Source organism: Hyla sarda, chromosome 5, assembly GCF_029499605.1.
Source record: "Hyla sarda isolate aHylSar1 chromosome 5, aHylSar1.hap1, whole genome shotgun sequence".
NCBI classification, from domain to species: Eukaryota; Metazoa; Chordata; class Amphibia; order Anura; family Hylidae; genus Hyla; species Hyla sarda.
Window position 1 is genome coordinate 85,218,547 of NC_079193.1, and position 17,041 is coordinate 85,235,587.

The window sequence follows — 17,041 nt, forward strand, 5'->3', positions numbered from 1 at the left end:
GTATAATGAGCCTTAACACCCCACAGGTGTTTGACGAATTTTTGTTAAAGATGGATGGGAAAATGAAAAAAAAATTTTTAACTACAATGCTGGTGTTACCCTAAATTTTTCATTTTCACAAGGGAAAATAGGAAAAAATTTGTAACCCTATTTCTTCTGAGGATGTAAAGTGCTCAGCAGGCGAACTACAATGCTCAGAAGAGACGGAACGCCATAAGGCTTTTGGAGAGAAAATTTGTCTGGAATTTAAGGCCACTTGTGTTTTCAAAGCCTCCATAGTGCCAGAACAATGGACCCCCCCCACCACATGTGATCCCATTTTAGAAACTACACCCCTCAAGTAATGTCATAAGGGGTACAGTGAGCATTTACACCCCACAGGTGTCTGACAGATTTTTGGAACAGTGGTCCATGAAAATGAAAAATGTAATTTTTCATTTACACAGCCCACTGTTCCAAAGATCTGTCAAACACCGGTGGGGTGTATATTCTCACTGCACCGCTTATTAAATTCTGTGAGGGGTGTAGTTTCCAAAATGGGGTCACATGTGGGGGTTCCACTGTTCTGGCACCATGGGGGCTTTGTAAGCGCACAAGGCCCCCGACTTCTATTCCAACCAAATTCTCTCTCCAAAAGCTCAATGGCGCTCCTTCTCTTCTGAGCATTGTAGTGCGCCAGCAGAGCACTTGACGTCAACAAATGGGTTATTTCCATACTCAAAAGAGATGGGGTTACAAATTTTGGGGGACATTTTCTCCTATTATTCCTTGTAAAAATGTAAAATTTGGAGAAAAAACAGCACTTTAGTGAAAAACAAATTTCATTTACACATCCAAATTTAATGAAAAGTCGTCAAACACCTGTGGGGTGTTAAGGCTCACTGGACCCCTTGTTAAATTCCTTGAGGGGTGTAGTTTCCACAATAGTATGCCATGTGTTTTTTTTCTATTCTGGCACCATAGGGGCTTCCTAAATGTGACATGCCCCCCAAAAACCATTTCAGAAAAATTCACTCTCCAAAATCCCATTGTCGCTCCTTCCCTTCTGAGCTCTCTAGTGCACCCACAGACCACTTGACATACACATATGAGAGATTTCCTTTCTCGAGAGAAATTGGGTTACAAATTTTAGGGAGATTTCTCTCCTTTTTCCCCTTGTTAAAATTCTAAAACTGTGAGTGTAAAAAATTAAGATTTAGAATTTTCTCCTTCACTTTGCTGCTATTCCTGTGAAACACCTAAAGGGTTAACACACTTACTGAATGTCATTTTGAATACTTTGAGGGATGCAGTTTTTATAATGGGGTAATTTATGGAGTATTTCTAATATGAAGGCCCCTCAAATCTACTTCAAAACTGAACTGGTCCCTGAAAAATTCTAATTTTGAAAATTTTGTGAAAAATTGGAAAATTGCTGCTGAACTTTGAAGTCTTCAAAAAGTAAAAACATTAGGAGACCATGGAACTTGGTCTGGTCATTAAAGGACCTGGATTGTCTTTGTCCCAATCAGCGCACGAAAACTCCCGGTTCCTCCAAAGTTCCATGGTCTCTTAAAGTATATGCGTGAAGGCTGCAGACGGGTCTCCGAATACATTGCTATTCACTACGTGCTGTCCATTTGTGTATGTCGGTACACAACCGTAGCGGGTAAGAGGCTATCGTGCCTCCTCTGTATTACTTCCAATCAGCACATGTGTTCCTCCACATGATGCATAGACATATTGTATATGCGAATCAATATATAATTTATTTGGTATGTCTATTTTCCTTACAAGCAGAGAGCTTCAATGTTTAAAAAAAATGCTACATTTTAAAAATTTTCAGCAAATATTGGAATTTTTCACCAAGAAAGTATCAACGAAAATTTACCACTAACATAAAGTAAAATATGTCACAAAAAAAAAAATATTGGAATCAGAATGAAAAGTAAAAGCCCAGAGATATTAGAGTCCAAGAGTTATTAATATATAAAGTGACAGTGGTCAGATGTGCAAATGGGCAGGGTCCTTAAGGGAAAAAATGGTGCTTGGTGGTAGGAGTTGTAAAAATTTAACAAATTGAAGATAAAAAATATCTGCAGAAATAATTAAAAACAATAGAAAAAATATAATGGTTACTATTAGTACATACTACAAAAGTTTCCAACAAGGAATCCTATGTGGATTTCAAAGTTTCACTTTCTGTAGGGTTAAAAAGATAAATCGGAGGGTTTTGTAAACCTAAACCCTTTTCTCAAATCCTAAAACAAATTGTAGGATCTGTGTATTTCTTCATGAGTTTCTGATGCATGTGAGACACAATCTTGGCACACAGACAATGTGCCGAGGTTGTATTTTACAACCCGAGGAAAAGTGTGGGAGTCACAATAATACATCCTCTTCAAATATGATATCATAATGCCTGAGAACAACTTAACAATGTTATATCACAATGTGCAATATGTATGTATTTGTTGATAAAAGTTAAAAAACTTATAAAATGCTTAAACTTTCTCTTCAGTATACCATAGAACAATGTAGCAACAAACTCTGTGAAAAATCTAAATTGGTGTTATCCTCTTTTGGCCATGACTGTAATATTACATACGATTGCAAAAAGAAAAAACTACTGCGGTGGCGCTGCCCAGGTGGATAAGAAAAAGATCGGACTCGGATGGTGTGGTGAAACATGTATTTTATTCATACATGAATCGGTCGTGCAACGACCGATTCATGTATGAATAAAATACATGTTTCACCACACCATCCGAGTCCGATCTTCTTCTTATCCACCTGATGAGTGATTAGTGATGAGCGGCATAAGCCATATTAGAATTTGCGATATTTCGCGAATATGAGGACGAATATTCATCCCATATTCGTGAAATTCAAATATTCGTTATATTCGTGACGTTTTTTTGAATTGCAAAATTTTGCTATTGCAAATGCAAAATTAATAGCGAAATTTTGCTCGCCTGTGCATGCGCGCTATAACATCATGCGAGGGACGTTGCTAAGCTCTGACAACTGTGCTTGCAGAACTCTCATTGGCTCACAGGCATAAGTACGGCGGAATTTCCACGAATATTCGCATTGCGAATATTCGTGTTGCGAATATTCGCAATGTGAATATTCGCATGCATAAACCTTTCGCCTCACAGTCTCATCCCTGGGTCTTTACGGAAATGATGCAAGCATTGCATTTATCAGCCGAAGGAGATCCCTACAATGTGCTCAGTTTTTAAAACAGTTTGAAAAAAAGATGAATATTCGTAATAGCGAATTTTAATTGCAAAATTCTTAATATTCGCGAATTTGCGAATATGCTATATTCGCGACGAATATTTGAATTGCGAATATTCGTTGAGCAACACTATTTATTCTTTCTGCAATCGTCTGGACCTCCACCGACTCCCGAAAAGAGCCCGGTTTTCTCTGCAGGCTGCAGCCGAGGATTTCTCCAACCACCCCGCTACTTAGGGGTTCAATGCACGAAACCAAGCGTCACTTAGGGTCAGCAATATTTCAGGGCATTCGGGACATTTAGCCCACGGAATTACACGAGGCGCCGTTCTCTATCTTTTTGTTCTCACCATTTTGTAATATTACATGACAACCATCCAGTTGAATAGCTGTTCATGTAATACTTAGATGGAATGAGTTCAGAGCAAGAGTCACTTATCGTAACTATGGCTACATGGTGATTTTGGACACAATATGTGGCCAAACGATCACTTGAGGCACTGCTGCATTGCAGCTAATAAAGGTGACCGGGATTGAGATCCAGCCTGCAGGTGATTTTGACCTGACAGATATCTATTCAAGATGGAATTAAGGTCTGGGTTGTGGCCACTTCCGGACTGCTTAATATCGATTCGATATATAACATCGATTCAATATATATTCCACAACAGCATAGCAAATGCTATTATCACATTGGATAGCCATCATTTTTTAGATGTCCTATAGAAAAACAACACTAAAAACAACAATTAAAACACAACTGTGTAGCCAGCTGAACTATTTCGTGAAATGTAACCAAATGTAGAATTGCGTTGTTGTCAAGTAGGGCAAGGACATGGTGTACGAGAAGAATGTTTCTTAATTAGTCTAATGCATCACAGAGGTCAGCGCTAACCATTCCCAGCCGCCTCTTTAAGACAACACTGCCGAGTGTGGAGTATAACATTTTGTTAAATGTTAAGGTATTTACTCACTGAAGAGGAAAAAGTAGTAAATGTCATGTAATCTTGTTTTAGCTCTACAATCCTAATACTTTTAGATAGCGCATAACCTCAAATCTTTGGACAGAAATCAAAAAGAAATGCAACGTGTGTAACCACTGACCCCAGACTAGTTTTTTTTATTTTTTTATTTTTATTTAAAGATGCATATTTATGGATTGTACTACTTTTAAAATATTATTGTCTTTCGTTTTTTCAAAAGAGATATAAAGTTGTTAATAGAACACATAGGCCGACATTTATCATTGTCTTTCAACTGTTTTTTGTGTCTAAAAAAGGTGCAAAAAAGGGGCAAGCAGGGTTTATTTGTGCCTTTTTTGCGCCTTTTGGTTTACACATTTCTGCTGATTTTGAGTTGCAATCCACTGATTCTGGCAATGCACATGATATGGAAGGGTTTTATGAACTGCGCTTTTTTGTGAAAAGGCACAAAAAAGGCGCAAAGCCACTGAAAAGTCTCTAAAACTACACCAGCCCAGACTCAGCTTTTTGGTGTATGTGTAGAGAGAAATTTCAGAAAATGTTATCAAATGCTCTGTGGCCGGCATTTATCATTGTAGGTGTGAAGCATTGTAAGTGAAGCATTTTTCTACACCCTTTTTTGTGTGTGCTGGTAATGTGTAGTATCACCAAATTTATTAAATGGTAGCAGAGCATTTGATAAATTTTGTGCAGGTCTCATTTTCTGAAATCTCTGATCAGTCCAAATTCCAACTGTGTTTTAACTTTTTTGCCCCTTGGTTCCTGGGATATAGGAGTTTTACTATTTGGTTGACAATCTTTACTTTTCACTTTTCCACTGACTTGTCACATGGGAGGGAACCTGGCTGCGAAAAAATATGTGAACTTGTAGTAGGGGTGTTGGGCATCAGTCATGTGATTGTTGGGTGTGATTATTGGTGATGAAACCCCCAAAAATCACTAGTCAGAGCAGAAAGAAGCACAGCTGAGCTGCTCAATCTGACTATATGCTAAGTAACAATGATACCTTTATTGTCTAACTGAGAAGATATAGATTGCAAGCTTCCAAGCTTTTAAGATAACACCAGCATTTTAGTAAAAAAAATTTTTTTTTACACTAACATGCTGGAGTAGACCCCAACTTTACCTTTTCATAAGGGGTAAAAGGAGAAAAATCCCTCCAAAATTTGTTAGGCAATTTCTCCCGAGTACGGAAATACCCCATATGTGGCCCTAAACTGTTGCCTGGAAATATGACAGGGCTCCGAAGTGAGAGCGCCATGCGCATTTGAGGCCTAAATTAGGGATTTCCATAGGGGCGGACATAGGGGTATTCTATGCCAGTGATTCCTAAACAGGGTGCCTCCAGCTGTTGCAAAACTCCCAGCATGCCTGGACAGTCAGTGGTTGTCCAGCAATACAGGGATTGTTGTTTTGCAACAGCTGGAGGCTCCGTTTTGGAAACACTGCCGTACCAGATGTTTTTCATTTTTATTGGGAGGGGGGGTTAACTGTATAGGGGTATGTGTATATGTAGTGTTTTATCCTTTTTTGTGTAGGTGTAGCGTAGTGCAGTGTTTTTAGGGTACATTCACATGGCCGGGGGTTCACAGCGAGTTTCCCGCAGGGCGTTAGAGCTGCAGCAGAAAATTTGCTGCATCTCAAACTTCCAGCGAGAAACTCACTGTAAACCCCGCCCGTGTGAATGTACCCTACGTTCACATGGTGGTGGGGGAGGGAGGAGGCAAACCTCTAGCTGTTGAAAAACTACAACTCTCAGCATGCAGTGACAGAAGGGCATGCTGAGACTTGTAGTTGTGCAACAGCTGGGGCACACTGGTTGCAAAACACTGAGAGTTTGTTACATAACTCAGTGTTTCCCAACCCGTGTGCCTCCAGCTGTTGCAAAACTACAACTCTCAGCATGCATGGTCTGTCAGTGCATGCTGAGTTATAGTTTTGCAACAGCTGGAGGCACACAGGTTGGGAAACACTGAGTTAGGAAACAGACAATGTTTCCCAACCAGTGTGCCTCCAGTTGTTGCAAAACTACAACTCCCAGCATGCCCAGACAGCCGAAGAGCATGCTGGGAGTTGTACTTTTGCAACAACTGGAGAACAGTTTGGAGACCACTGTGTAGTGGTGTCCAAACTGTAGCCATCCAGATGTTGCAAAACTACAACTCCAAGCATGCCCAGACTGCCCAGGCATGCTGGAAGTTGTAGTTCGGCAACATCTGAAGGGCCAGATATTACAGAACTACAACTATCAGCATGCCTGGACTGTCTGGGCATGCTGATAGTTGTAGTTTTGCAACATCTGGAAGAGCACAGATTGCAGACCACTGCACAGTGGTCTCCAGACTGTGGCCCTCCAGATGTTGCAAAACTACAACTCCCAGCATGCCTGGACAGCCAAAGGCTGTCTGGGCATGCTGGGAGTTGTAGTTTTGAAACTCTTAGAAGCAGCAGTGAAGATCACTTTACAGCGATCTTCACTGCTGCCTCTGATGCCGACGCTGCCTTCTCCACTTGCCTGCCACTGCTGCCGCCTCCACTTGTCCCTGATGTCTTTGCCCGGTTCCCACTGCCGCGCCAGGCAGAGGGGGGGATCTGAACTTTCACCCCCCCCCCGTCAGCTGAGACACTGTGATTGGTCCACAGGGACCAATCACAGTGATCGCTGACCAGGACCATTCTCAGATGGTCCTGGGGGGGGGGCTTGCAGAAGTTGTCTCCCACTGGTAACAGAGGGACTTCTGCCTGTTAACCCATGCGGTTCCACGCATCTCCAAGCTAACTGAATGACTTATATAAACATCATGATGCGCGAACTACCAGCATAACATGACGTTTATATAAGTCATTCTGTGGGAAGGGGTTAATGGCATATCCATTGTACTGCTTGCTCTTTCAGTGCCTCTTACATATATTTATGGGGAAGGAAAAAGGCAGGCATGGCTACACCTTCACTGACTTTCAAAGTGTCTATCAACTATTCGTTCCTTTTTCTCCTCCCACTTTTGAAAATGCAGCATGGATAAAACTGAATCAGTATCTCTACCCCATCTTAAAGCGGAACCCTTAATAACCTGTTGGTACAGGGGTGTAGTGTCGGTGACACTGATTATAACAATACTTCCCTAACCCTTATCCGTGGTCCTGTTCATTTGTTATACTTCTTATTCCGGCAGCAGGCTTGGTGCATAGGCGGAGCTTATGGATCAGTCCGACCTCACCACTGCTACTTCCTCAGGCTTGCTCGCAGCGGAACAAAGCGAAGAAGCAGCTGAGGTTATGTCAGCGTGCTCCTGCTGTGCACCAAGACTGCTGGATTAAAGAACATAACAGACAAATGGGACCACGTATCAGGGATAGGTAAGTACTGTTTTCATTAGTGTCACCTGCACAGGGACAGACTGAAAGCATTCAGGGCCCCCGGACCAAATCAGCCCCTGGCCACACCTATGCCAGGGGCCCTATTCTACCTAAATCCCTCCTAATGCGCCATGTGCCACTACATAAAATTATATATATATGTATATATATATATATATATATGTATATATTACATTAACGTAGGTAAGATAATTTTCCATGACCTATACCTGTATACAAGGAGGAAATATATACCACCACACAAGAAAGGAAGTGACGATCAAAATAATACGCCCCTCTCGGGATACACATTCGGGATACACACTCATTAAAACAAGGTATAAGCATAACATCACAGTAATACTAACAACAAAGGGTAATAGTAATAATATTTATATAAAAATATAAATATATAAAAGTCATCAAGCGGTTCTTTCGATCATTTCATTCAATCCTTCAGGGTTTAACATATTAACCTTAAGTATCCAGAAGGATTCACGGTTGATCAATTGTTGAAATCAGTTAGAGAAGTTTTCAGGGACAAAATCTATTATACACAGCGATAGACCACTTGTATCACCAGCATGTACTGTTGTTACATGCCATGATAGACATGAAGCATGAATTTATTATTTATATTGTATCGGTGTTTGTTAATTATGGCTCGTAAGGTTTGTATAGTATGGCCTATGTATTGGACTCCACATTGATAGGTTAATAAATATACTACATAAGATGAAGAACAATCCACAGGTATCCTTAACATAAACTTTTCTCCTGTTGATTTGGAAATAAAGCTTCTCACCCCCTCATCAGGTATCCAGGCATAACAAACGCACCTCGGGTTTCTGTAACCAAAGGGATCAATGTCTGGAGGATCACCATCAGGGGGGGGGAGACCCATAATCCAATGTTTTCAGTTTTTTAAATTATTTATTTACTCGAGGCTAGATGGTTGTGTAGCGTTTTAGCATGCCGAAATGTTATGGCCGGTTTCTTAGGAATCAATGCTTTCAAAATAGGGTCAATTAATAGAACCGGCCAGTGCCTGGATAAGATCTTCCGAATGTTCTCAGTACATCTCATTTTTTGATAAAATAACATTTTCTCTCAAAAATGGTTCCTTTTTTGGTGTTTATATTTTCAGTTTTGTTATTCTTAATAATCAAAGTTTTTTGTTGTTGTAGCTTACTTACTTTATTAAAAGCATCTTTTAAGACTTTTTAGGGTGCCCTTTCTCATTAAAACGTTCACGTAGTATATTAGACTGTATTTTAAAATCAACGTCGTGACTACAATTTTTCTTACTCGCTGATATTGGCCGTGTAGTATATTTTTAACCCTTTTTGGGTAGTGGCAACTAGAAAAATTAAAAAAACTGTGTACGTCCACCTTTTTAAAATGGGTTCTAGTTTGTATTGTCTCATTGGGGTCTTTAAAAATGTCTAGGTCCAGAAAAAACATACTCTCAGATGATAATTAGGAGTGAAAACTAGACCCCATTCGTTGTCATTAAGATGCGCCACAAATTCCAATGCCTCAGACTCACTGCCACTCCAGATTAAGAAGAGGTCATCTATGAATCGTCAGTAAAGGAGAATATGTGAGCCAAACCAACGAGACTGTGCAATGTAAAGGGACTCGAAACGCCCCATGTACAAATTTGCATAACTTGTGGCGAATCGAATCCCAATCGCACAGCCTTGCTCCTGTCTAAATATCTTGACATCAAACGTAAAAACATTGTTGTGGAAAATAAATAAAATGGAATTAATGAGAAACTCAGATTGTGTGTTTCAGATCCAGATCTAAAACAATACTCTATTGCACTGATGCCCTTATCTTCTAGGATATTAGAGTATAATGCACTGACGTCAAGACTTAAGAAACTAAAACCTGGAGGGAAATTTATGAATTCGATCTCATAGATCAACTGTGTAGAATCACGTAAAAATGCTGGTAGTTCAAGAACATACTGCTGGAGGAACAAGTCCACATAGTGAGATAGGTGACTGGTTATTGCACCTATCCCAGAAATAATAGGCCTCCCAGGGTTTTTTTTTTCTTGTCTTTGTGGACCTTTGGGAGGTAGTAGAAAATTATTGTCTGGAAATGTTTAATATTTAAAAATTCCCGTTCCTGTTTGTTTAAAATATTATTATCAAAGGACATTCATTTACTTTTCTAAAATCATTTGAAACCAGTGCATAAAAAGTTTCAATAAATTACCTTTAGAGGACAGTGGATAATATGAAGACATTTTGTAGACTTCTACATGTTTCATAGCTGCATCAGAAGCTTCTGTGGGATCAGAGAATATGGGGACATCACTCTCATTGTTTGCATTGCAAGGTGTCCATTCCTTCCCTGAAAAGAACCTCTCTAGTGTGAAAGTTCTTGTGTATTCATTGAAATCTAGGAACAATTGGAAAGGGTCAGGGGCACTGTCCGGTTCTATTAATGGACCCTATTTTGAAAGCATTGATTCCTCAGAATCCGGCCATAACATTTCGGCGTGCTAAACTGCTACACAACCATCTAGCCCTGAGTCGAATTAAAAAACTGAAAACATTGGATTATGGGTCTCCCCCCTGATGGTGATTTTCCAAACATTGGTACCTTTGGTTGCAGAAACCCAAGGTGCCGTTGTTGTTCATGGATACCTGATGAGGGGGTGAGAAGCTTTATTTCCAAATCAACAGGAGAAAAGTTTACGTTAAGGATACCTGTGGATTGTTCTTCATCTTATGTAGTATATTTATTAACAACATGTCAATGTGGAGTCCAAAACACAGGCCGTACTATACAAACCTTACGAGCCAGAATTACCAAACACCGATACAATATAAATGATAAATTCATGCCCCACAGTCTATCATGGCATGTAACAACAGTACAAGTGGTCTATCGCTGTGTGTAATAGATTTTGTCCCTGAAAACTTCTCTAACTGATTTCAACAATTGATCAACCGTGAATCCTTCTGGATATTTAAGGTTAATATGTTAAACCCTGAAGGATTGAACGAAATGATCGAAAGAACCGCTTGATGACTTATATATCTTTATATATAAATATTATTACTATTACCCTTTGTTGTTAGTATTACTGTGATGTTATGCTTATACCTTGTTTTTATGAATGTGTATCCCGAATGTGTATCCCAAGAGGAGCGTATTCTTTTGATTGTCACTTCCGTTGCAGTGACATGATTTTAGATCCCTATATTAACCAGTGTTTTATTTGATTTTGCATGCCTGATGAAAAGGCCATTTTGGCCTTGAAATGTGTTGTGTGTTAATACATCAGAATTCCATTATACCCTTTGCCTCTACCTCGTTCCTTGATGTCTGGCAGCACGGATCTACTTCCACCACCTCATTGTGTCCAATCCTGAGTCCTATATTAACATTTTTTTCACCATTTTTAATCCCTATAGGGAACTGTCACGCGTTTTGTTCCCAAACACTGAACAATGCTGTATTATAGCATAGCATTGATCAGTGTTATTGATTTTCTCTTTGTACAGGCTGCCTATATTCTTGAATCGCTGATCTGAAGCCAGTGAGCCAGGTAGGGCCCCTTCAGCCTTCCTCTCAGCTGATTGGAACCCTGCAATTTTGCTGTGATGGTCCCGATCAGCTTCCCTAACTGACTAGCACATGCTTGTTAACACTTTTAGCTATCAACTTTGATAGCGGCATCTAAAGGGTTAATGTCGGACATCAGCCTGATCGGTGATGTCTGGCATTAGCCGAGGCTTCCAGCTAATGATTTAAACAACACAGTGGGGGCAGGCACTGAGCATACATGTACGCCTTGCATCCTTAGGGTACGTTCACATGTACAGGATCTGTTGCATATTTTGTGCAGCTGATTTTGGTACTCATTGAAGCTAATGGGTAGCAAAATCAGCTGCACAAAATATGAAGTAAAAATATGAAGCAGATCCAGTACATGTGAATGTACCCTTAGGGTCTATTTACGCGTACAGTATTCTGCGCAGATTTGATGTGCAGGATTTGAAGCTGTGTTCAGTCACTCAGTTTACATTGAAATCTGCAGCAGAAAATCCTGCGCATCAGATCTGTGCAGAATTCTGTATGTGTGTATAGACCAGTGGTTCTCACCCTTTTTTAACCCATTTTGGGTAATGGCAACTAGAAAAATTTTAAAAACTGTTTACGTCCACCTTTTTAAAATGGGTTCTAGTTTGTATCGTACCCCTTGACAGACCATTCCCAAAAAATTGTACCCCATATTAGAGACATTTTGTAATGATTATAGTATAATTCATATGCTTTACTTTCCTCTATAACAGGCTGTTCCTCTCCCTATCTCCACAGTCCCTGATTTTACAGGTGACGTCTTCTCTAACCGGAGTTGTTTACTTTTTATTCTTCACTATGTGGCCTTGATCGCCATTAAGATTTCTCCCATACAAGGCTTCTCCACAGAACCAGCCAAACAGACATTTTAGGCTTCTTTCTGCAGTACAATACCCACCTATTTACAAACTCCCCATGTTTATTGTCACACAGTAATAGTACCCGCTTTGTGTTCCCATGAAGTTGTTAGGCCCCTCTGTGCCCCCAAATATAGCTGTAGGCCCCCAAACTGTCCTCATATGTAGTTGTAGTCCACCACACTGTCCCGCTTTGGTGCTCCACTGCTCCTGGGGACCTATTGCTATGGCTCATAGCATTTGGTCCCTGGTCTGTAGGGGCAGTGGAGCAACAAAGCTGATGGTGCCACTGCCCACAGCAGCCCAATGCCCGTGCTTCCCTTTTGCTGTCCTCCTGCTCCACTCCTTGGTGCAGTGATGTCAGCCTACCCCAGGTTGAGAACCAATGAAATAGACCATTAACCATTTAAGGACGCAGGTTGTAAAGGTACGCCCCCATTCCCAAGTCCTTAAGGATGCCCTGAGTCCCGCTTACGGGGTTTAAATCGCTCTCACGAGTGGAGAACGGGTTAAACCCCGTGGGTCCCTGTTGCTACGGGCAGGCAGGACCCACAGCTAATGACGGCCACCACCAATCACGCCGATTCTCGGCAATACCCTTTAGACACCGCAATCAAAGTCGATTGCAGCGTCTAAACTGAAAGTAAAACTATCCCAGCAGCTCAGCGGAGCTGATCGGGACTATTGCGACAGAATCGCGTTGTCCATATTAGCTTACTGGGCCACGGGAGGGTCCTCACCTGCCCCCTCATCATTCGATCGGGGATCTACTGCTCCATGCCTGCTCAGCAGGCTAGAGCAGCAGAGCGCCAGTAACACTGATCAATGCTATGCTATGGCATAGCCCTGATCAGTATATGCAATCAAAAAAATTGCATGGTATAGCCTCCTAATGGGGCTAAAAAAAAAGTTAAAAGTGGTAACAAAATAAGAGAATAAATGTGAATAAGCCCCCACCCCAATAAAAGTTTGAATCAAACCTCTTTTATTTTTTTTAAATAAAATAATGTAATAAAAAAAAAATCATATGGTACAGCCGGGTGCGTAAATGTTCGAACTATTAAAATATAAGGTTAGCTAAACCGCACGGTCGATGTCGTACACGTAAAAAAATACCAAAGTACAAAATTGTGAATTTTTGGTCACTTTATATACCATAAAAATATTAATAAAAAGAGATCAAAAGTCCCATCAAAACAAAAATGGTATCAATAAAAACTAAAGCGGTCAGAAGATGACAATTTTAAACATACTTTTGGTGCATGTAGTTATAATTTTTTTAAAGTAGTAAAATAAATAAAACCTACAAAAATTGGGTTTCCTTGTAACCATATGGACCTACAGAATAAAGATAATGTGTAATTTTTACCAAAATGTGCACTACGTAGAATCGGAAGCACTAAAAAGTAGCAAAATGGCATTTTTTTTATTTCACCCCACAAGTAATAGTTTCTTTTTGTTTCGCTGCAAATTATTTTATGAAATAAGTGATGTCATTACAAAGTACAATTGGTGACGCAAAAAACAAGCCCTTATATGGGTCTGTAGGTGCAAAATTGAATGCATTATGATTTTAATGCAGTGGTTAAAGGGGTTATCCAGGAAAAACCTTTTTTTTATATAGCAACTGGCTTCAGAAAGTTAAACAGATTTGTAAATTACTTCTATTAAAAAATCTTAATCCTTTCAGTACTTATGAGCTGCTCTACTTATGAGTTGTTCTTTTCTAAGTGCTCTCTGATGACACGTGTCTCGGGAACCACCCAGTTTAGAAGCAAATCCCCATAGCAAACCTCTTTGCAGTTCCCGAGACAAGCAGAGATGTCAGCAGAGAGCACTGTTGCCAGACAGAAAACAACAACTCAACTTCAGCAGCTGATAATTATTTAAAGGATTAAGATTTTTTAATAGAAGTAATTTACAAATCTGTTTAACTTTCTGGAGCCAGTTGATATGAGAAAAAAAGTTTTTTTCCTGGAATACCCCTTTAATGATAAGGAAACAAGCAGTGTGTCCATATGTTGTGGCCCCAGTGGGATCACTTTCCCTCCTCCAGTTTCCACAGGTTACCAAGAGGTCGTATTACCAGAACAATTTTTTTAAAAAATTGCGGCAAAAATGGCGGTAAAAAACACACCATTTTTGCTGCAATTTTTTCGTAACAAATTGCTCTTGTAATGTGACCTGTTGGTAACCTCTGGACACTGGAGGAGGGAAAATGACCCCACTGGACTGCTACTATACACATCACCCAGCCCCAGGTTATACTGCTCATGAGAGGGGAGAGAGGCAGCACACAGGGACATCACTCACCCTCACATGAAGGCTCTGCTGTGTTCCTGGGCCTCCTTCCTCTTTCTATGCTGGGGCGGAGCCAACAATCAGGTACCCTTCATCCCTGCACTGCTGCCTGTCTCTGCTAATGATACTGAGAGCATGAACAGCGTAGGGATATTTACATAGAAAAAAACATTAGCTGAAATTAGGGCTTGTATGACTAGGGATCCGGGACAAGTGTCCTGGATCCTCAGCAGCAGCGGCGGGCCCTTTAACAGGCCGGGCTCTCAGACTACGTCCGATTGGACCGGCCGGTCAGTCTGCCCCTGCACCCACAATACATGCCTGTACCAACAGGTTAGTGTGGGGGACACTGATAACAGTGTTCTTTAACCCCTTAAGGACCACAGTTTTTTTTTTCATTTTTTGCACTTTGGTTTTTTCCTCCTTACATTCTAAAATCATAACGCTTTCCATTTTCCACCTACAAATTCATATGAGGGCTTGTTTTTTGCACCAGCAATTTTACTTTGCAATGACATCAATAAATTTACCACAAAATCTATGACGAAACCAGAAAAAAAAATTTTTGTGGGTCTAAATAAAAAGAAAAAAAAAACGGCATATTGTAACTTTTGGGGGCTTTCATTTCTACGCAGTGCATTTTTAGGTAAAATTATACTTTGTCTTTATTTTGTAGGTCCGTACGATTAGAATGATACCCAACAAAAAAAACTATAACTTTATGCACAAAAATTTGTAGGTTTGAAATTTCCTCTTCTGATCCCTATAACTTTTTTATTTTTCCATATACAGGGTGGTTTGCGCCATTATCTGAAGTTTTCATCAGTACCATTTTTCTTTTTATGGGATTTTTTGATAGTTTTTTATACATATACGCCATTAACCGTGGGGTTTAATTAACATGATATTTTTATAGTTCGGACATTTACACACGTGGCAATACCACATATGTTTCTTTTTATTATGTTTTAATATTTTTATATGGAATTTGGGTAAACTTTTATTGAGGATGGGGTTAATTTATGTTTTTTTTATAAACTTTTATTAAACTTTTTTAGGACTTTTTTAGGACTTAGGGGACTTTTAGGAGGAATCATTAGATTCCTCATACAGATCAATATAGTTCCATAGAACTACACTGATCTGTGTGCTGGTTCAGCCAGGCTTTATCAATGCGAGAGTCGGGATCAGCAGAGAAACAGAGGTAAGCCCTCAGGGCTGGCCGGTTTGGCGCGGGCTCAAGTCGGGACCCCGCGCCATACACCATTAACGGCACAAGGAAGTGTATAAACATCCTTGGTCTTTATCCAGCTAAACAACCTCTCTTCCATACTTTCTCTGGTATCAAGTCTACTGGCTTTTGGATAACCAACGATTATGCTTGTTGTTCACACCAAACTTCCAAGTCCTTCCTGCCTCCTCCATGTCAAACACATTTATAACATCAGGTGTTTTCTCATCCTCAACATAAATTACATTGCATGCCTTCAGAATGCCTTCCACATCTCCCCTTATTCATCTACCACCTCTTCTGTCTGCAATAGTTAAGATCCCGGCACTGCACCCATATAACAGTTCAGCCCCTTTGTGTCCACATATAGAAGTTAGGACCCCCACACAGCCCCATATAGTAGTTAAAGGGGTACTTCGGTGGAAAAAAAATCAACTGGTACCAGAAAGTTGAACAGATTTGTAAATTACTTCTATTTAAAAATCTTAATCCTTCCAGTACATGTCAGCTGCTGTATGCTCCACAGGAAGTTCTTTTATTATTGAATTTCTTTTCTGTCTGACCACAGTACTCTCTGCTGACACCTCTGTCCATGTCAGGAACTGTCCAGCGGAGGAGCAAATCCCCATAGCAAACCTCTCCTGCTCTGGACAGTTCCTGACATGGACAGAGGTGTAAGCAGAGAGCATTGTGGTCAGACAGAAAATAAATTCAATAAGAAAAGAACAGCAGCTGATAAGTACTGGAAGGGTTAAGATTTCTAAATCGAAGTACTTTACAAATCTGTTTCTGGCACCAGTTGATTTACAGAGTATCTGTTTAAATCCCCCACACTGCCCCAAACAAATAATCTGTTGCATTGCTCCCTTACAGATCCATCCACTTCTCTGACATCTGGGGCAGCTAGGGAGAAAAATGCTACCTGCACCAAAAGTACTGACAGCATTCAGAGGCAAAGAGTTTAACTGTGCCCCCCTCTCCATGTGGCTGCAGGCATTGATTATGTTTGTCCCAGGCAGCAGGTGCACCCCTGTTCAAGTGCTGGGCCTGGAGCTCCAGTGGCTCAAGTGATAATCTGGCACTTGACCTGGCAACCACCAAGGTCATTGGTACCCAGGGCAGCCCCCCCCCCAATTAGTACCCCTCTGTTTTTACCCCACATGGACAGTTTTATAAAAGTTAGTGCTTTGCCTTATGGTTTATTTTCCGGTCCGTATTTCAAGGTTGTGTTATTGTATTGATTAACATACACATGTATAATAGATGAAACCATTTTTAATGACTTCATAACTTGTTTCAAATAGCATGGAACACATCTAAATGTATCTAATCATTATTTACTGATATGTGCCTATTGAACCTTAGTATTGGAAATTGTAAAATAATAATGCTAGTAATAATCATAAACAGATAATAACAAAACCGTAAAGGTGAATGTTTTGTAAACAGTGATCTATTGCGGAATTCAATTTACTTATAGGATA